Genomic DNA, 22555 nt, shown 5'->3' on the forward strand with positions numbered 1-22555 from the left:
ATCAAAGCATATGCATATTTGTATTTCTTATCCCATTCTTCTTGTGCTTAGGCAATGGTAGGATCTACTACAGGTGTGGACATCGTTGATAGAGGTGTAGACCTTCTGCTTGTGTTGCAACAATGGTTAAAATTGTTGCTAGATTGCTAGATGGTCTATGTGTAGACCCATTGACATACTCCCATTTGTATTAAAGTACAAGAATGGTCTCCATTTGATATTTCCATGAGCCATAATTTGAGTTGTCTAACTTAGTAGATGCCTTCAAATTGATGTTGCTAGCCATTCACATGGTGCAAGATCGTACTCAAAGTGCATGTGAAAAACACTTTCTAAATCAATTGCAACTTGAAATGTCAGTAAATATAGAACTGTAATATATTCCAATCTATTATAAGGATTCTATGGAATATGATGTCGGTAATAGACAAGTGGCTTTATAAGGCTGAAAAATAGCATGCACAATGCAATAAAAATAGCCGGTAAGACTTTACAATGAAGGCATGTGACTGCAAAATCAAATAATGTCCAATTTGCCTACTAATCAATTAGCCAATGCCTCTCAAAACTATAAATTCTACTCATTGAAGTGTGGAAGCTTGGGTTTCAGTACATGTGATGATGTGAAACTGCATGTGAGCATAGGAACTAGGAACTATTTGGGAATTTTAGGGCATGGCTTTGATTGGTTGCTTTTGAGTTCTCTCCTATATGGATTATCTAATCTACTTTGATCTACATCTAGACGAAGTGTGGAGCAATGTAAAACACCTGGGAAACAACAAATACTTCATTTTCTTTTGTTCTTTTTAAGTCATGGGTCAGATGCATCGATCTAGAGGATTGTGTGCATGCAAGAAATGAATTTGATGACGAGGCTAAAAAGTGTGTCATACATGAGCCAAAATTTGTGCATGATGTGATGAACCTGTAGAGCATTTTTTCTTTTTGAAGCACCCTCAAATTCTTCCTGGGTCAACAAAGATGGGTTGATTTAGGTGGAGGGGCAAAAAGGTTGAAAATGATGATGTGGCAATCAAATTCACATGCAAAACTATGCCTAGCAAGGGCTATGCCTATAGGGCACTATGTGATGTTGCAGGCCTGTGCACATGGAGGGTGCCAAGTGTGCTTGTGAAGGAGAAATTAATCCTACTAAGGGATTGTGCCACGTGGTAGTGATGCTTACATGGTAGCATGGAAATTTGATGATTTCTCAATGATGACATGGCAATTTGACTTTGACTATTGATGCTGCCATTGTGATGATGTGGCATTGATGAGCTTGAGGGGTTCACTCAATAATGTATGTGAGTATCACATGAGTTCAAAATAAGGATATATTTAATCTCGTTTTGTTTTACACTTTCACTTACAGAAGTTTTCAAAAAAAAGATTTTAGGAAATTTTCACAGATAACCTGGGTTTTATAAATAGGCCTTGAAAGCACATGATACATAGGTTTTATACATAGTGAACCCCGCGAGTTGATGAGTTGGACTTGTGACATGGCATTGTGTTGAGGTGACAAATAGGACTAAAAACATGGCACAAGCAGGGCCACTAATGATGTGGCAAGACAAGCCTGATGACATGACCACTGTGGGTGATGCGGCAAGGTTGCCACATGTTGGGATAAGCTACCACATGGCAAATAACACAAACGTGGCATGTGATATTATGTGGTAATGTGCTATGATGCCACATGTGTAGATAGAGTTATCCTCAAGTATGGTTAGAAAGCTACCACATGTCGATCAACTATCCACCCTTGGTGAGGTGAGATTCCTCAAAATCTACAACAGTTTGAAATAATATTATTTGATGCTCTAGCATTGATTTAGATTCAGATGTAATCTGTGAAAGATTCCATCAACTCACAAGGTTCATCTTCGTGTTGCCAGTCAGTCTTGTTGATGGAGCGTCCGTTGTTGCTCGTAGAGGTTGGCAATTGAGTCAACTTTTGGCATGTTGGAGCATCACTAGCGTCGAAGGTAAGAGCTCGTCGTTGAAGTGCTCGATGGAGGTCGCTCAACTGCGTATGCAGGCTGTGTGGTGCCTTGCATATTGAGTGCTATGGCTACCTTTGTGGGTTGAAGTTGCATCTCAGCCGGGTATTGTATATCATGGATGTTGTTTAGCTTGCAATCAGAAGATAATAGCTGGGATGACTACTGAAAGTGGAAGCTTGGATCACCTCATACTTAAATGATTTCGATGGGAGCTCGTGGGTAGAAGACAACATTGCTAGTGGGCTGCTATTGTAACTAAGCAAGGTAAAGAGGCAACTCACCCAGCAAGGCATATCAAAAGCAGCTATCTGTCTTAGGTCGAAGGTGGTGGATTTTCGAAGGAGCAAACAGGGTGGCAATTTTTGAGCATACGAGGCAGATGGTTCACTTGATGACAGAGGTCTGGGGCTATCCTTGACTGATCTCAATGTGGGAGATATTATCATGGGATTCATGGAGGAGTCAAGAAGAGATGTGTAATATTGTAGGCTTGTGTGAAGAAAGGATATAATAGATTATGTGCAGGCTATTGGTTAGCATGCAAAATGAAATCTGATCATAGTAAGATTCTAAGAAGACATAAGAGGAAGCTTTCTTATCTTGATGATAATTATGGAGTTTGATATTCTATGTGGTTGATTGTTGTGGCTAGTCTGTGAAAAGGAGTCAATGTTATTCAGATTTGAAATTGTCATCATTTGGGCTATTTTATTCAACATGCAACGATTGTTGAACTCAAGGTCCTTAGATGGCATATGAAACTCAACCTTTAATGTATTAAGGATATAATTCTTTTTCTTTTGTGGCTGCTTGCAAAAATCCATCACCACCCTAGAGAATAAAAGTACAAGAGCATGTACATCAAGTTTGAAGCTCATATATTCATGTCCAAGTTTAAGATGAAAAAAATCAATGAAGATCATTTACATCAACGGCTTCAAACAGTCAATGAGACAACTCTAACATGCCAAACAAGTCTATCTCTAACTCTATACCGAGTTGATCTCCTATACCATCATCGTACTCTAGCATCGTACATTCACCTAAGACTTGATCATCCTCTTCAATAAACTATGGTGATTCTTGATGATCGTCATCTTCTTCCTCAATATCGTAATCTCCATCTTCCACCTGTACGATGTCATTATGCGTATCTTCCTCTTGGCTCATATTGTGATCTTCATCTTCTTCGCTAAATCTGTCTCGATCAATTGAATCCAGCATTGGTAGTGGCATCTCCATATCCACATCCCTATCTTCAAAATTTTGCTTACTTCGTGGTGCAACTTGGATCATGTACCACCATCTTAGATCAAAACGATCCGGATGAAAAACCACCTATATTGAAGATGGGTGCCAAATGCCATAAATTATATATATGAAATTATGCTTAAGTACATGTATGAATGGATCTTTAAAAATGAAAGCTTCGATTAATTAAATCATTAGTATGCACTTGCTCACAATGCTGGGAAAGAACAAAAGTATCACTTTCATCGGTCCAAAGTTTGATGGAGTCTATTGCAAAGAAACTGCTACTGTCTTTTCTCACTATCACATGGGGACCATTGTAAATAGTTCTAAACCATTTTACATCAAGAATGAAAATACTAAATCGTCTGAAATTAATTTCATAGATTTCGCATATGATCCCATAATAATCCAACTGTGAGGAGAGAACATTGGTATCCGAAGCACTTGCTCGGCTATCTTGTGTGAAGTTAGCCATGAGTCCACAATCATACGTGACTCTCTTTGAATCGATGCGTTCCACGTAAAAATGTTGTCCATATGACCATAATGCACTGTACTTTTTGTACTGCAAAAGAGCATCATTAAAACAATGAAGATGTGAATCTATTTTATAGCGTATATTGCCACAATAGATCATCGCATAGACTTAGTCCCTAGCACTCAGCCTATAAGTATTCCACCTGAGCCAGTTAGAGGAGGATGAGTTGGCGAGGCAACTTCAGAACTACCTGAAGATGGATTACATACGCCCAAGTAGATCACCCTAGGGTGCTTCTATCTTTTTAAGAAATAAAAAAAGATAATACGTGGAGAATGTGTGTGCTGATTATAAACAATTGAATAAAGTGACAATGAAGAATAAGTATTCTCTCGCAACCTTTCAACAAATGATGAACAACTTATTCTGAGATTATTTGAGCAAGCTTATTAAGGAAATCAATTATTCCAAAACCACAATTTCCTTAACCAACATATTAAAAGATCGTGGATGTCATTCCAATCAACCTATCACTTGGAATTGAGCAAGGCTTTTGACACGATGAAAGTTTCTATCTCAAGGAAGCACACGTTCTAGCATTGCCCGATCCTACCCGACCTTATGTTTTGGATACCAATGCGAGTGATTATGCAGTTGGAGCCTCATTATTCCAAGATGGTTGACCAGTTGCTTTTGAAAATAAAAAGTTAGATGACACTCTATTGTGTTGGTCGACACTAGAAAAGGAACTTTATGTTGTGATGTATGCTCTTAAAGTTGGAGAAACTATCTGTATAAATTTTCAAATTGACAACAGAGCCCGGGAAGCCATATGCAACACATCAAGGCCAGTCCCCATAGTTGTCTGCACGTGACCAAGGCTGACCTCCTAAGGAGCATAGGTTTATTACAGTCGTTGCAAACTCTTAGCAATAAATGGGAAAGCATTTACATGGATCTTATCACGGGTTTGCCAAGAACGCACAAGGTTCATGATGCCATATGGGTTACAGTACATCGTTTAGCAAAGATGGCTAGATTTTTACCTACTAGCTCAACTGTTTCAACAAATCGATTGGCTCAGTAGTTTGTTGACAAGTTATTTTGCTTGTATGGTTTGCCTACCGACATAGTCAATGATAGAGATTCCAAGTGTACGAGTGATTTCTGGACACTTATCTTTGACAAGTGAGATACCACTCTTAGTTTTGAGTTCCTCTAAACATACACAGACTGATGGCCAGACAGAAGTGGTAAACCAAGCTTTGAAAGATATGCTTCATGCATATGTTTCGAAGAGGCAGCCTTCATGGGAAAAATATATTATATACCTTTGTAAGACTAGAATATGTCCAATCATACAAATTTAGATTTTTTGTTGTTCTAAAGTCCAAAAATCTACACAGAAAATAAAAAGAGAAAACGAAAGAGAAGAAAAAAGAGGAAACAAAAACTTTCTGAAAAATGAAAGGAAGACATACTTAGCAAGCAAAGAAACACTTATGTCGTCATTAGTGCCCAAGCATAAGCAGCTATACTGGGTTTCTAAAAACCCGTGGAGTCTCTTGGGCAAACCCGGTGCTTACTAAAATACGTCAAATAAACAAAAGAGAAAATAAAGAAGAAAGGAAGAAGGTGACTAAGCAAAAATAAACAAGCAAATCAAGAAACAAAATCTTCCAAAAAACAGGAATAAACTCTCTCTCTCTCTCTCTCTCTCTCTTTTAAAACATAAAAAAATAAAAGAACCCCTTACACTTATGTACCGCTTCCTACAAAAATGCAAAACTACAGTCCTAACTTAGAAAGCACATGAATACTCAATCACACTCTATTTTAAAACTAAAAGAAAAACGGGCTATTCAACTCCCCTGCTTTTTGTTTTCAGTTTATGTTCAATCATTCTAAACATGCCTAAGGCCGATACACCATAGATAAAAGACTTCATATCTAAGATTGTGCGTACTTTTTTCATTATTTTTCTTGGATTATACCTCTTGTGTATTAGTAAAGTGATCAAATCACTACATTGAGTGCCGAAAGACTCCTTAGTTGTACAAAGGCGGGGAAATCTATGTAATTGGGAAGAAATGACTCCATATTTTGCCAAATAAAAAATGTTTTGAGTCAATGTGAGGCATTTTTATAATGTGTAAACAACTACATTCAGGTTGTTCACGTTTATAATATATATCAACCTCTAATCCTATGGAAGATTGAAAAAGTCTAAGATCTAAGAGAGCACAAGAATCCCCTCTTGAAGTACCTTCATGGGGAAAATATTTACCAATGATTAATAATAGTGCAAAGCATTCAAGTACAGGTTTTAGTCCTTTTATGCTTATGTATAAATTTCAACCTAAGTCGTGAATTCAAGGGAATCAAGGACGATGGTGCAAGATCATTTTTGCAAGATATGCAAGAGATGTTGCAATTTGCAAAGGAGTCTATTAGAAGTGCCCAAGATCGGGACAAATTTAATTATAATTGACATCGTTCCCTATGAGAGTTTTCTCAATGAACGATGGTATTTTTACGAGTTCCAAAGGAATCTAAGAGTCTTTGTTAAGGAACGATAGTATTTTGATGAGTTCCAAAGGAATCTAAGAGCCCCAGTACTGATAGGGTTAAAAAATTATCCTCTAGATACTTTGGATTAGAAGGAGAATTGGACAAGTTGCATATGAACTAGAATTGCCTCCTAATGTAAGAGTTCATCCAGTTTTTCATGTCAGGTGACTAAAGAAATACTAGGTGCTGAGGATCAATTGGTAACTCATCAAGAACTTATAGGAGCCTTGTACCACATGAACCTGAAAATTTTCTTGGATTTTGTGAATGTCAAGTCAAAAATAGGACAATCATAGAATACATGATTAAGTGAAAGGATCATGTTGAGGAGAATTCTATATTCAATAACCTTCAAAGAGAGTTTTCGTACTTTCTTATGAACACACAAGTGAGTTCTTAGAGGAGGGGGAGCATGTCATGTGCATGGACCATATATGACGTGTGCTTTAGACACATAAGATTACCTAGGAAGCCTTGGGAGGCCTGAGACTAGGCAGGCGATTCTCAAATTGAGTTGCAAGGGCAGAGATTGTTTAGGGTTCGAATTAGAGTTTCTACTTTTTTTGGCGTACCAGGCTCGAGCCTATATAAGCAGCCCAGGGTTCACTTTTCAACTAGTTCTTCCTTGCCGGTCTGGATCCTGGATTGGGTCGTGGATGCCACCTACTTCCTAGCGTAGCCCAAGACTCAGCAATAGTTCCAAGGCCCTTGGGCACTGTAGGAAAACGTGGCCGATGCCACCAATGCCACGTGTCACCACCATAAGCACCGGGTGCGGGGGGTCCCACTGCTGACCAATGTAATTTAATAAGCTAGTTAGGGGCACTTTTCCCTCTTTAAGAGGTTTTTTCCCCTTACCGCAGTTAGTCCACTAACTATGGTTAGTGACTACTAAGGTTTTGTCACTAGGACAAAACCTTATCTCTCACTCTTTCAGTTGTACTCTCACACTCTTCATTGCAACTAAGCTTTCAAGCTTTCAGCTCTCAGCTCACTCTCTTGCTCTCTCTCTCCCCCAAATCTTACAGGCACCACCTAGTGGTATGGGAGTTAGGACGCCACGCTGGTTGGAAATTGATTGGGATATATGTCAACAACTCAGCTCGTGGCTTGGAGTGGACGTTCCACTTTCTCGAGTCCCTTCTTGCAGATATCGTGGTTGGGTGATGAGCTAGCTTGCACCCTTATATGTTGTTTTTATGGTTGTTTCTTTGTGTGTGTTTTGCAGGACTGGGATTTTGGATATCTATGGGGTCGTGTCACTGGTGAATTTGGAATCCCTATCTAATAAAACGATACATGGCATACCACATGTGCCACCATCTGAGGGGAAGTCGAGCTGTATCATGTGCATCATGATACCCTTGCATGGAATGAGCATGACAAATTTGTTGAACCTGTCCACAATGGTCAGACACATGATATTTCTTGGAACCAATAGCCAATGGAAGGTCTGTGACAAAATCCAAGCTAATTTGTTCAAAAGGCTGATCCATAATATCAAAGTACTGAAGAAGACCTGGCAACTTCCCATGGGATACCTTCACCTATTGGCATATCTAACAATGAGACACATACTTTTTTTTACAGAGAAACAATGAGACACATACTTGCTAACGTCACGCATAAATGAGGCCTTAAAACTTGCGCTAAATCTTGAGTGCAAATAAACCCGGAGTCTACCAACTATGGAATCGCGCATATCATGGAGTATGGTAGCATGGACCTAGGGCAGCACACAAAGGCTTCCTCAAAAAAACAACCCTTATAATGTGAGAATAGGGAGAGAGCAAAGTGTGAGAGCAGGAGCAGGAGAGAGAGAGAGCTGAAAACGATAGTTGCAATAGATGAGTGTGTTACAACTGAATAGAGTGATAGGTTTTGTCTAAGTGACAAAACCTTATCCTTCACTAACCGTAGTTAGTGAACTAACTGTGGTTAGGGAAAAAAACCTCTAAGTAAGGGAAAAGTGCCCCTAACCTACTTATTACATTACATTGGTCACTGCTAAATTATAACAATAATTCTAACACCCCCTGCAGTGCCAATGTCATGTACAAGGAAATGATCAATCACCAAAAGGAGATAAGTTCAGGGCACTGCAAAATGCCTCAAACTTTTCACGTGGCAGTGCTTTGGTGAAAATGTCTACAACATTGTCATGTATTGACACATAGATCATACTCATCTCTCCTGCATGCAACTTCTCTCTGACGTAGTGATGGTGAACCTCAATGTGCTTTGTGCGAGCATGAAACACATGATTCTTTGCCACTGCAATAGCACTCTGACTATCAGTGAGAATTGGAGAAGGACCCTCCAATGAAAGATGAAGATCAGCAAATAAACGACGCAGCCAAACACATTCAACTGTCGCTGTGAAAGCTGCCCTGTACTCAGCTTCACATGAAGAGGTAGCCACTGTAGATTGTTTCTTGCTCAACCAAGAAATACAAGCTTTGCCCAAAAAGAAACAATTGCCACTTGTGGACTGCCTAGTGTCATAGTCTCCAGCCCAATCTGAGTCACTGTAGGCATGCATCTGCAAGTCACCCCCCCTGGGAAACATCAAGCCAAAAGACTTGGTACCTTGCAAATAACGGAAGATGCGTTTTACAACCTGCCAATGCATAGTCTTTGGGCTGTGCATATATCTGCTCACCTGAGAGACTGCAAACTGAATATCAGGTCGTGTATTGCAGAGATAAATGAGGCATCCAACAGCCTAGCTGTAGAGTGTGACATCAATTGATTCACATGCATCATGCATTGTAAGCTTCAGCCCCGGCTCCATGGGAGTAGCTATGGGCTTACAATCCTACATGTTGAATCTGTCCAAGAGTTTCTACACATACTTGGATTGAGACATACTGATGCCACTTTTCTCTTGAGTGAACTGGATCCCCAAATAAAAGTGTAGCAGCCCCAAATCTGACATGTCAAAAGTGATCTGCAATTCAGCTTTAAAATCTGCAATATTATCTTCATTTAACCCTGTGAGCAGTAAGTCATCTACATAAAGAATGATGACTAAAATATCCCCCCCATCCTTCTTGATGTAGAGGGTGCTCTCAGTTGGACTATTGTGCAGCCCCTTGCTGGTCAGAAAGGCATGAATTTTTGCATACCATGCACGTGGGGCTTGTTTCAGCCCATACAAAGCTTTATTCAGCTTGCATACCTGAAGTGCATTTCCTAAAATTTCAAAGCCTGGAGGTTGTTTGACATAAACCTCTTCCAACAAGTCTCCATTAAGGAAGGCTGTTTTTATGTCCAACTGATGAACATTCCATTGAAAATTTGCAGCCATGGCGATAACTGACCGGATGGTTGTCATTCTGGATGTAGGAGCAAAAGTCTCCTCATAGTCTATGCCCTTTTTCTGAGCATATCCTTTTGCGACCAACCTTGCCTTGTACCTATCAATGGTGCCATCTGGCTTTCTTTTAACTTTGAAAACCCACCGTGTACCTATGGCATGTTTACCTGGTGGCAAATCGACAACTTCCCATGTCTGATTTTTCTGAATGGACTGCAACTCATCGTGCATGGCATTCATCCAATGCTGTGCCTCTTCAAAAGTCTCAAGTCCCTCTTCATCAAGAAGAGTACCTGCATAAGCTGATTCAACTGAAAGAGCACCTCCCCCATGCCTTACTGCACTAGGAGTTCTGCCAGGTAATGAAGCATCAATTTTACTCTCCCTGAGAGTTTGTAACAGCCAATTTGAGACTGTTTTTACTGCATGTATATCTGTAATTTCTTGTTGAACAACCTCTTCCACTGCTTGTGGAGGTAGTAAGTCATCCTGTGGCTGAATCGGAGCATGTGGAGGTATCTGAAAATTCTGATTTGCATCAGATATATTAGCTGGGGAACCCAAGGCAATGGGTAGTAACCCCTCAAAGACATCATCGGAAGAAGAAGGTAAATCAAATTCAGCTTGAGTGTGAGCTGAATTTTCTGAAAATATAACATCTCTACTGACAATAATCTTTCGTGTGACAGGATTGTAGAGACAGTAGCCCTTGCTCTTTGCACTGTACCCAACAAAAATGCATTTAATTGCCATTTTCCTGAGGAGTTAGCCTCATTGTAAGCTGATGTACTATGCCCTTGTCTTTCAAAAAAGCATCAAAATCTACAGACAAAAACTCCCCTCCTCTATCTGTGCATAATGTCTGTATCTTGAGTCTGGATTTATTCTCAACCATGGCTGCAAAGTGTTTGAAGACCATAAACACTTCTGATTTGCGTTTCAGCCCATAAACCCAAGTGTATCTGTAGTTGGAGTAGTCATCTATAAAAGTGACAAAGTAAAGATGACCACCCAATGATGGAGTCCTCATGGGACCACAGACATCACTATGGATAAGCTGTAATTTTCGAAGAGCTTTTACCGATCCATCCTTCTTAAAAGGAGATCTGTGCATTTTACCAAGAATGCACCCTTCACAGGCATGTGGAGGAGGTGTTTCAAGAGGAGGCAATGCATCAACCATGGCATGTTTTTGAAGCGTCATCAAGATGCCATAATGCATGTGTCCATATCTAGCATGCCATAACTCCGCATTCTGCATAGCAGTAGTAGGAGTGGAAACTGCAAGAGCATGTACTGGTCTTTTCTCATACATGTCAAGCTGAAAAAGACCACGTAACAAAGTGCCAGACAATCTCAAGGCATAGTCATGCTCTCTATCATGGACTGCACACTTGCCATCTTCAAAAATGACCTGAAATCCAGCTCTGTTAAGAGTGGACACTGAAAGTAGATTTTTTGTGATACCAGGCACATACAAGACATCAGAAATTTTGAATGTTGAGCCATCAATGGCTGTAAGTTCAACTTCTCCTGTACCACGCACTGAATAGGAGGAGTTGTTGGCACATGTGACCTTTTTACCAACGAGTGGTGGATGCAGAGATGTGAAAAGACACTTCCTGGAAGTGATATGCTTTGAGGCACCGCTGTCAAAATACCATGTATTTTGTGTCTCGTTGACACTGAAAGCTGATGCATCCTTGCAAGAATCATAACTGCATGTTAGAAAAGCATAAGAGTCATTACAAGTGGCTGTACTATCCGGAGCAGCAACTGAGAGTCTGAAATGCAAGACAAGAAGGCATAGTCGTGCTCCACAAAGTTGGCTGTAGCTTGCTCATTGTCATATGCATGAGGAGCTGAATCTGAAACAGCCATACCGGAGCTGTTTTTCTTTTCTTTTGCAAGCCTTTTCTTGCATTCTCCAATGTAGTGACCTGGCTTTTTGCAGTAATGACATATTCCCTTCTTCTTGGGTTTACCTGCATCACCCTTAGCCTTTTGAGAAGGCTGTCCTGAACCACTGGAAGGCTGATTTACTGAAGTCTTTGCCTGTCCCTTTACTTTAGGCTTGAATTTTGAAAGCATTGCATGTTCACCTGCGCGTGAAGCCATGTTTTTCCTGGTCTGCTCTTCCTGCAACAGAAGTCCTATCAACTCGTGAAAATTGAGAGGATTTGCACCCCCCCTCAACGACAAATTCAGCGAGGTATGAAAGCTAAGATAAGACTCAGGAAGAGAATTCAGAGTAGTGGTAATCATCTCTGAATCAGTAATGATCTCATCAATATTCAGCAATTGCTCTCGTAAATCCTGTAGTTTTGTGAGGTGCACTGACATGGAGTCACCCTCTTCCATATGTGTATGAGACAATTCTCTTTTCAGACACCCTGGCATCATTCCGAGCTGTATACATGCTCTCCAAAATATCCCATGCTGCCTTTGAGGTCTTACACGACCGGATATGCGGAATGATGAATCTTTTCACTGAAAGAGAAATACATGACAAAGCTAAAGCATCACGTGAATCCCATCTCTTCTGCTCTGGAGTGGTAGGTATAAGTGCACCAATAACTTGTGCTGCAGCTGTACCCTGTGCACGACCTCTGCCTCCTCCTTGTTGGGGAGGGGTATTAGGTGCCACATTTGCTGGCCGGAACTCGTCCCCATTTACATAGTCCCACAAATTACAGGAAATCAGAATATTGCGTACCATAAAACTCCAGAGGGAGTAGTTGGTACCATCCAGTTTATCCTCTTGTGAGAGACCACTGAATTGGAAATCATTCTGATTTTGCTGGGCCATGTCTGAGAAAGAAAATACAGCAAATGCAAATCTGAATTCCCTTGCTGGGAATGGAGTGCACAAATCGCAAAAAATACAGCCAAACACTCGCTAAAAATGCGACTCAAATTTCTGTAATGTCTCTGTTAGAAATCTGCCAGAGCAGCCAATCTCTCCCAAAACCTGCCAAAAGTGCTTCAAAACACTCACAGAAAGGCAGTGTGAACTGAAACCTGCAAAATTGCTTTCCCAACACAAAAGCCCCAATTGGTGGCTTTAAATTGCAACCAGAAAGGGGCAAATGGTCTAAAAGCCCCAAATGTTGCACAAATTGCTCTCTGCCTGCAAAAGCCCCAAATTTCACTGCAAAATTGCAGTGTAATTGTAAAAGCCCCAAATGTTGAGGTGAAATTGAGTTGAAATTGGGGCAAATCCACGAAAAAGCCCCAAATTTTGCAAAATGCCCAATTCAAAGAATATGCTCAAATCTGCCCAAAAATCTGCTCTGCCAAACAATGGCTCCCTGCAAAATGTACCTGCAAAGAAAATAACCTGCACAGAGAGTTTTCTCCAGCACAACACCTGCAAACGAAGCAGTCCCGTACTAGTTGTACGGATTGCTGCAGGGAGATGTGTACGACACAGAACGTGAGCTGCGCAGCTGGCAAGTGTACGGTCGCCATACGACATAGTAGTACGATCACTGTACGTTGTACGATGTATGAACGTTGCTTGCAGGTACGAAAGTTTGTATGCTGTACGAACTGCCTGCAGTGTACGTGAACATTACGGAACAAGCGCTGCAGTTGTACATGAGCGACGAGATGTACGACTGACGGTACGAGCGCTGTACGGTACGAGGGTTGTACAATCTGGCGATGACGAACTGTACGGAATGTACATGCAGAGTGTGCGCCTGTGTACGGAATGTACGGAACATGCGCTGCATCAGGTACGGACGACATGCAGATGGCGTAGGGCGGCTGGGCCTGGTACGGACATACGGAACAACCAACGGTGGCTGTACGAAATGGTACGAAAGCTGTACAAGCTAGAGCAGAGGCTTCGGCAGGTGACTTGCAGGAGGCGCTTGGGCAAGGAGCTGGGAGCAGGTCCGGGAAGGAACACTGCTCTGATACCAAATGTGAGAATAGGGAGAGAGCAAAAAGTGAGAGCAGGAGCAGGAGAGAGAGAGAGAGAGCTGAAAACGATAGTTGCAATAGATGAGTGTGTTACAACTGAATAGAGTGATAGGTTTTGTCTAAGTGACAAAACCTTATCCTTCACTAACCGTAGTTAGTGAACTAACTGTGGTTAGGGGGAAAAACCTCCAACCTACTTATTACATTACATTGGTCACTGCTAAATTATAACAATAATTCTAACATATAATGTATGGCATAATCGTCAAACTAGTTATCAAGCAGAACCTTGTACCAATGAACATGAATATCTAAGTCAATATGGTACCAGTTGCGCATCGCTCTGCAAGAGAAGGCTTCTAAACTACGGAGATGGAGATGGTCGTGCCCCGTCTTCTGAGAAATCAGCTAGGACATCTTCTGACACGGGTCGGTAATCAATCATTCCACTAAACTGTTGAAAAATTTAGCTCCATCGAACTTAGCGGTCAAACCACTGGGTGGTTGGCGTAGTTTGAAGCCATTTCAATGCTTGATGATCTATACGAACAGAGAAATCATGTCCATACTGCTTGAAATGTCACTGCCCCACTTGTGAGCCCCCGATTGGAGGGGACAAGGGGGCAGGAGACTATAGGGGGAAAAAGGGCTGAGAGTACCTGGCTAAGTGGAGGATTGCACCAGCACCCTGCGTGGAGGATTGCACCAGCACCATACGGGGGCATATGCAGCAGTACCAATATGGGGCCTTATATAGGCTAGGAGGCTGGCCTAGAAACCGACCAAGGGGCGGCCATTTAGGCACCTTCATAGGTCGGTGCAGTTGGCTGCAGCTGACTGGCCTTGTTGGCCACAGCGCACAGGGAAAGGAGTAGACTCAGGAGTGCAAAATGCAAAAATGCAGAATGGCAGTACTAAGTCCTGAGTACAACATAGTCATGTCGATCGTCGACTATATATCGATCTCAGCATCGTCATCAATATCATTATCATCAGCAGCAACAGCAAGATATCAAGATGGATGAGGCAGTGGAGGCATGAAGTCGGCAATAGAGTGCTGCCGACCACTCAAAGGTGCGGTCCTAGCACGTCTCCTGGTCATAGCTCTACGTTTGACAAGGGCTACTGTGACCCCCGTCGGTCGGGCTCCGACTCTAAACAAGGAGGGGATGTCCCCAAGTGTGATCTATGTGTCGACCCTCTGTCTGAGCTGTCAGGTCACAGGCTCCGAATCACGGTCATGTCGAGGCCTCGTCTCGTGGGAGTCCATGTGATCTAGCTGAAAGAACTCCGTGATAGAGCTCTGAGAGGGATCAGCCGTAGGAAGAAGTCTGCTCCTATCTCCATGCTCGGAGTATCCTCTCACGATGTCTAAGTGCCTCATGAATGAAACCTGCCAAACACCGCTGGTCTGGGTAGGAGAGGAAACAAGCCAAAATCCCATAACTATCCCTGAAGAGGCAGTGGAAACACCCTCGGATCTCATAGTACACAGGACACCTAAAGATGAAATGCTCCTCTATCTCAACCTCCTGCATGTCACACAGTGTGCATATGCGCCTCTCCCTGGGTAGTCGCTCTGCTCTGCCACTCTCGATGCGAAGTCTGTGTGAAGAGACCCATAACTGCCTAAGAGAGATCCTCAACGAGGGGGATAGGTGAATCTGCGTGTATCCTGGTGGGTCAATGAAACCCTCCGCTGTGATGTGTAAGAAGTGACTCTGTAGAAGCTAAGCCTCACTGAGAGTTCACTCGGTCCCAACAAGGTCCGAAATGTATGTAGCTGTAGTAGATTCTCACGGATAACCTGGTTGACCTCGTGTAATAAGAGGGGAGAAAAAGGAGCATCCATGCTATACTCGAAGGGAGATAGTCTATTCATGTGGAGCCCCAATCGCTCAAACCATCTCTCTGTACGAGCATACCAGCACCTCTAGTCTCCTCCTGCTGCAAGTGCCATATAAGAGGATAGAGCTATTCATGGTAGCCTGCTACGCCCCGATCCCCATATTCCCTAACTCGGTACAGATACGTGATGACCTGAAATGCAACATCTAGCTGTAAAGGGGGTGACTCAAACCCAGCCTGCATGATCTGGTGAGGCACGGATGACTTACCACGAAATCTGTGATAACATGAGAACCTGTAGCTGCTCCACACGGGCCCACTCTATATCCGACAAGTCTGCCCCAACAAGGGCTACCGTACATCCCCGCCGGGCGAACCAAGGAGTCAAAAAGCAACCCCTTGGTGCGTGGATCCTGAAAGTGCGAGCGGAAGTACTACCTCTCTAGTCTGGCCAATGAAGCATACCCTCTACTCAAGCGTGCCTGCATCGCAGGTCTCATAGTGAAGCTGCGTCCGGAGAAGATAACCAAGATAAGTGTATGATGAAACTATCTCAACAGATGACCCCTCAAATGTGAACTACTCCTGACGCATGATGGCTCGAGATGTATTGAAGATCATGACCTTAGTTTTACCCAGGTTGACCTTCAAATCATGAGACTCATAAAAGGACTGTAGTGTGTCTAGGTGTCTCTAAAGCCCCTCTGCTAAGGAACGGATGTCTCTAAAGGATTGTAGTGTGTCTCTAAAGCCCCATGTCCATGCTGAAACTGTGGTGACTGTGGCATGAAAGTGTGGGACTGAGTCCGAAAACTGGACGATGACTGGGTGAACTGGGTGAGGAACGGAGATGACAGTGGAATGGATGAGGCAATCCCAACAGGGTGTGGGAGCGTGGGCTGACTGAGAGGGAGAGGGGAGAGTGAAGCGTAATGCGGAACTGTGTATGACACCTTCGAAGTAGGGGTCATAAGTGGTGCGAGAGCTGTAATAGGAGAGGAGGGGAAGGGAACAACAACCAGCGCCATGGGCATGAGTATGTCACTGATAGTAGATGTAGAGGGAGCTGAGACTGGAACTAGAGCTGAGCCTGAAGCGGGGGCTGAATTCGAAGTAGAGATAGAGATAGAGGGAGCTGAGGCTGGAGCTGAAACCAAAACTGAAACTATAGCGGGAGCTGAGGTTGAGGTTCAGGTAGAGATAGATGCTGAAGAAGCTAAGGGGGGTCCTGCCTTTGCCTAGCTGTCTACCCCGAGTCCACTTCGGTTGTAACATGTGTTCACCTCCTCCAATTTCAGTTGTGTTGTTTGCTTTAGTCTGGTTTTTCACAATATAGGCCAGGAGACTGGCCTAGAAACCGACCAAGGGGCGCCATTTAGGCCCCTTCAAAAGTCAGTGCAGTTGGCTGCAACCGACTGGCCTAGTCGGCCATTTTGAGGGCCACAGCTCCACTCCTCCCTCACTTCTCATCACCTGCACAGACCTTCTTTGCACCGGCAAGCATGCAGGGAGAGAAGTAGACTCAAGAGTTGGTCCAGCATCTCGTGGCTGGTTTGTATGCTCATCTTTGAGCTTTTGTCTGCCCACATCTGTGGATGAATATATATCTGAGTTTTGCTATCTTTCTCTTCCCTTCTCTTTGAGTATTGTTTGAGTTGTGATCGGGAGTGTGACGAGTGAGTGATTATATCCTCTATTTACAACATAATCGTCGAACTAGTTATCAAGCAAACCTGCACAGAACTACCTTGCACCGGCAAGGGCGCACGGAGAGGAGTTGGTCCAACATCTCGTGGCTGGTTATATGCTCATCTTTGAGCTTTTTTCTGCCCACATCTGTGAATGAATATATATCTGAATTTTGCTATCTTTCTCTCCCCTTCTCTTTGAGTGTTTTTTGAGCTGCGATCAGGAGTGTGACGAGTGAGTAATTCTATCCTCTATTTACAACATAATCGTCGAACTAGTTATCAAGCCAAACCTTGTACCAATGAACGTGAAAATCTAAGTCAGTATGGTACCAGTTGCGCATCGGTCTGCAAGAGAAGACTTCTAAACTATAGAGATGGAGATCACCATGCCCCGTCTGCTGAGAACATCAGCCAGGACATCTTCTGACCCAGGTTGGTTGTCAATCATTCCACTAAACTGTTGAAAAGTTTAGCTCCATCGAACCTAGCGGTCAAACCACTGGGTCGTTGGCATAGTCTGAAGCCATTTCAATGCTTGATGATCTAGACGAACAGAGATATTATGTCCATACACGAAATGCTTCCATGTTTTTAAGGCATAGGATGATATACACTGCCTGAGCTGGTGCGACCCTGAGCGGCCAGCTGTTTGCCTACCCTAACGATCTTCACAGTGGCTGAAGTAACCTCCATGCTGCTGTCCCACAAATACACCATTCAAGGCAATGGAATTTGTCGGGATGAGAGTCAACCGGGCTTGCTTGGTGGCTTTGATGGAGATGATATCTTCCGAACTCCCTAAACCTGCAAGTAGAGGACCTTCTGCCCACCAATCTCGCTGTAAACCTGAAACATGGGGGAAACGTGAGGCTCCCCGTGCTGCTCATCTTCAATCTCCTCAATGACCGCTGATGTTGTATTCATGGGGACTGAAAGCGTTGATGAACCACTTGACGTGGTTGCTTCTACCTGGAGTTTCTTGAATCGAGGGCGATCTTGCTTCTTGTGGCCCTACACATGACAATAGAAGCACATGTTCGCTTTGACATAGGTCACCCGGGTTGCTGAATCCAAGAAACCGCCATAACAATCGCTATCCTTTAGTCCACATCTTCTTCTGCTGCCCGTTTCCAAACTTCTTCCCACCATCTCCTAGCATGGTGGAATTCTAGGACTTCTTGATGTTGGCTAACTTGGATCCTTGAGCCTTGTACATAAGCTCAAAGGTATGGGCAAGCTCGTATGCACTCTCATAATCCCGTGGCCTGAAACTTCAGACACACCATTGGAAGTTTGTACACAAACCATGAAGAAACTTTACCTAGCTTTTCGAGTTCCTCCTGTTGCAATGAATGGACATGCAATTGAATGGACACATGTGTAAACCAGTTGGCATAATGGTTCACTAAGGGTGCATCTCGAAGGATTGACTATGCAATCTATCCAGGTAGTGTAGTGGCAAGAACCGTGTCCTAAGATCTTTCACAAACTCTGTCCACCCATGATGAGGTGTCCCAAGGTCTGGTCCTTATACCATTTGTGCCACCATGTGACCGCCTCGCCTGTAAGGTGCATCGATGTGAGAATACACCCCTTGTTGTCTTTCGTAGGCACAACTAAGAACTAACTCTCGAACTGGTTGAGCCAAGCAATCAACGCTAGGGGTTAGGTCTTACCATCGTAAAATTGAGCTTCCCGAGGAATGAAGCTTCAATGGGCCGCGGAACTCTCTCCCCTTCTTTGTCTCCTTGTGGGCGGAGTAGAGAAATGAGAAAATGATGATCCCATTCTTCCATCGCCTCTCGAGCTATGCGCTCTTTGAGCTCCTTGGCTTGTTGAGCCTCACGATCGCACTCTTCTTTCGCCTCCGCATCTCTTGGAGCTGAAGCATGCATGCAAAAAGGCTCTATAGGATCGAATGAAAGAGAGAGAGAGAGTGCAAGTAGCAAAGAGTCGCACGAGTCTTAGCCGTCAAAACTAGGATAGTGAAAAATAGAAGTACAAGGTACTTGTACCTAGACCTAGGACTAAGTGTCCTAGGTGTCACATAGGACTAAGTGTCCTATGTGGCCTAAACGGCACTAACACTTTAAGTGCCTACATTTATGCCTACAAGGCACATACCATGGCCTATAGGGCATCACTAGAACCACCAGAAGATGGCCTACAAAACCCCCTCCATGGGATGGGCTGAAGTACTCTAGAAACGTCTCAAAATACCTGGCATTTTTTGGTCATGGTGGCACATGTTCATTCAAAAGGATATAGCCACCTATGAATGTACAAGGGATGTCAGATCATGTAACAAAGGGAACCAAGTGTAAAGCCTGTCTTAAGACTTCGAACTTGGGACGAGGAAGTGCCTTTGTAAACATATCTGCTATGTTGTCCTCTGTGGGAAGATAGGACAACTCTATGTCTCCTGCTGACAACCGCTCCCGAACATAATGATAGTGAACTTCAATATGCTTAGTACGCGCATGAAACACTGGGTTACGCACAATGGCCAAAGCACTCTGGCTGTCAGTGTAGACAATAGTGGAGGATGTCTGGCAAATACCAAGATCTTTAAGTAATTGTCGAAGCCAAACACACTCTACTGTAGCGGTGAAAGCTGCCCTGTACTCAGCCTCACAGCTAGACGTGGAAACTGTTGGTTGCTTCTGGCTGAGCCAAGAGATACATGAATTGCCAAGCAAAAAACAATTGCCAGTATGTGACACTTTGGTGTCGGAACATCCTGCCCAGCCACTATCCGTGTAAGCATGCATGGTAAGTGAACCCTGATCACCATAGAAGAGGGCTAAATCCTGAGTGCCTCTGAGATATCTGAAGACTCTCTTCACTGCCTGCCAATGCTGCCAATGCTGTGAACTGGGCATGTGCATGAATCTGCTGAGCTGAGAAACTGCATACTGCAAGTCAGGTCTGGTGTGACATAAATAAATAAGGCATCCAACAGCCTGCTGATAAAGAGTGATATCACATGGTGGGCTCCCATCATGAGCTGAGAATTTGAAGCCAGGGTCCACTGGAGTAGAGATTGGCTTGCAATCCTCAAACTGAAAACGATCAAGGAGCTGTCCAATATACTTGGACTGAGACATCATGATATCCCCCTCAACATGAGCAAACTGAATGCCCAAATAATAATGGAGCCGTCCCATGTCTGACATGTCAAAAATATGCTGCAAATCAGGCTTGAAAGCTGCAATTTGCTGAGTATCTAGGCCCGTGATGAGCATATCATCCACATATAAAATCAGCACTAAAAAATCAGATCCACTCCCACGGACATAAAGAGTGGGTTCTGTGGGACTATTCTGAAAACCAAGGGATAGTAAGTGTGCATGAATTTTGGCATACCATGGCCTGGGTGCCTGCTTCAAACCATAAAGGGCTTTTCTAAGCTGGCATACCTTATTTTCAGAATTAACAACCTCAAAGCCAGAAGGTTGTGTAACATAGACTTCTTCCTCGCAGATCCCCATGAAGAAAAGCAGTCTTGATGTCAAGTTGGTGCACTTGCCAATAATGATGGGCTGATGTAGCAATGACACATCTAATGGTAGTAATCCTGGATGTGGGAGCAAATGTCTCCTCAAAGTCAATGCCTTGTTGTTGGGCATACCCTTTTGCAACAAGACGAGCTTTGTATCGATCTATGCTGTCATTTTTGGCAATAGATTGTAACTCAGCTCTCATTGCATCCATCCACTCTTTGATGTCAAAAGCATCTTTATGGCGCACAGGCTCTTCATTGCAAGCTGTAGCAAGGAGTGCAAACTCAAGAAAGTGACCATGCTGTCTATTCCCTGATCTTGTCCGGGCAGCAAAAGGCTAATCTTGTTTGCTGTCCCTCAATGTATCAAGAAGCCATCTGGGAACTTGCCTTTGCTGTCTATTCACAGCTCTTTCTTCAATGACTACATCATGAGTAGTGGGATCATTGTGTGCTGGAAGAGAAACCTACAAATCAGCATGAGGTTGTGGCTGATTATTGCTTAGTGGAGGGCCTGCAGGAGGCTCATGTTGCTGGTCAAAATCCTCTTCTGATGATGGCAGAGGTAACCAAGATTCAAAGGCATCAAACATGTCAACATCTTGCTTTGCTTTGCAGTCCACAAAAGGAGAAGCTGAATGTTCAGCAAAGATTACATCTCTAATGACAATAATCTTCCCAGTATTTGGTTGATATAACCGATACCCTCTGCTCTCCTGGCTGTAACCAATAAATATGCATTTGATTGCCTTGTCATCAAGCTTATGTCTCAGCTAACATATGCAAGAGACCCAAAAACTTTGATGTGTGAAAGTGAAGGCTTTCTACCTTTCCATGCTTCATAAGGTGTAATAGTCTTCAATGCCCGTGTAGGTGATCTATTCAGCACATAGTTGGCACACATTACTGCATCAGCCAAAATTTATTGGGCAAAGACTTGGCCTTAAGCATGCATCTGGCCATCTCCATTGTGGACCTGTTTTTCCTTTCAGAAACAGGATTCTGCTGAGGAGTGTAAGGAGTAGTGCATGAGTGAATAATGCCCCGTGAAGACAGAAATGCATCAAACTCCTTTGACATATACTCTCCCCCCCTATCTATGTTGAGGGTGGGAAGCTTGCATCCTGATTCATTCTCAACCATATTCAACCATCTCTGAAAGCATAAGAAAACTTCAAATTTGGCCTTTAAAGGATATACCCAGCAATATCTTGTGAAATCATCAATGAGAGTCATGAAATACTTATACCCCCCAATGGCATTTGTCCTCATTGGGCCACAGACATCACTGTGTACTAGCTGCAATTTCCTTTTTGAGAGTTTTGGACAATTCTTTTGAAAAGGAAATCGATGCATCTTACCCAAAAGACAACCCTCACACACATGTTTGGAAACTGTGTGACTCTGAGGTACATCATTTGCCATCTGCTGTGAATGTAGCTTTGCAAGAGCTCTATAACTAAGATGGCCCATTCTCTCATGCCAAAGATGACTTTCAGCAAGCTGTGAATCTGAAATAGCCAATGCTTCAATAGAAAGTGCAGCTGAATGATGATCAAGGTGATAAAGCCCTTTTTGCAAAGTGCCAGTGAGAACTATGGCATTGTCATCACAAAGATCATAAACTAGACATCTGTAGCCATCAAAAATCACTCTGAAACCTGAAGTAGCAATTGCTGAAATTAAAATCAAGTTGACTTCAATGTCAGGCACAAAAAGAACATTTGTCAGAGTGACAAGATGGCTTGAAATGGATGTGAGCTGCACATCTCCAACTCCTTTTACAACATATGAAGCATTATTAGCACATGTAACAGTCCCCTCTCGAGGTGCATCAGCTAAAGAATGAAACAACTGTCTGCAAGATGTGACATGCTTGGAAGCACCACTATCAAAGTACCAGGACTGAGCATCATTAGCAGTAAAGAATGCATCACCTTTGGATGGATC

This window comes from Dipteris shenzhenensis, chromosome 2 (assembly GCF_047967505.1).
Source record: "Dipteris shenzhenensis isolate YYH24624 ecotype China chromosome 2, Dip_SZ_1.0, whole genome shotgun sequence".
NCBI classification, from domain to species: Eukaryota; Viridiplantae; Streptophyta; class Polypodiopsida; order Gleicheniales; family Dipteridaceae; genus Dipteris; species Dipteris shenzhenensis.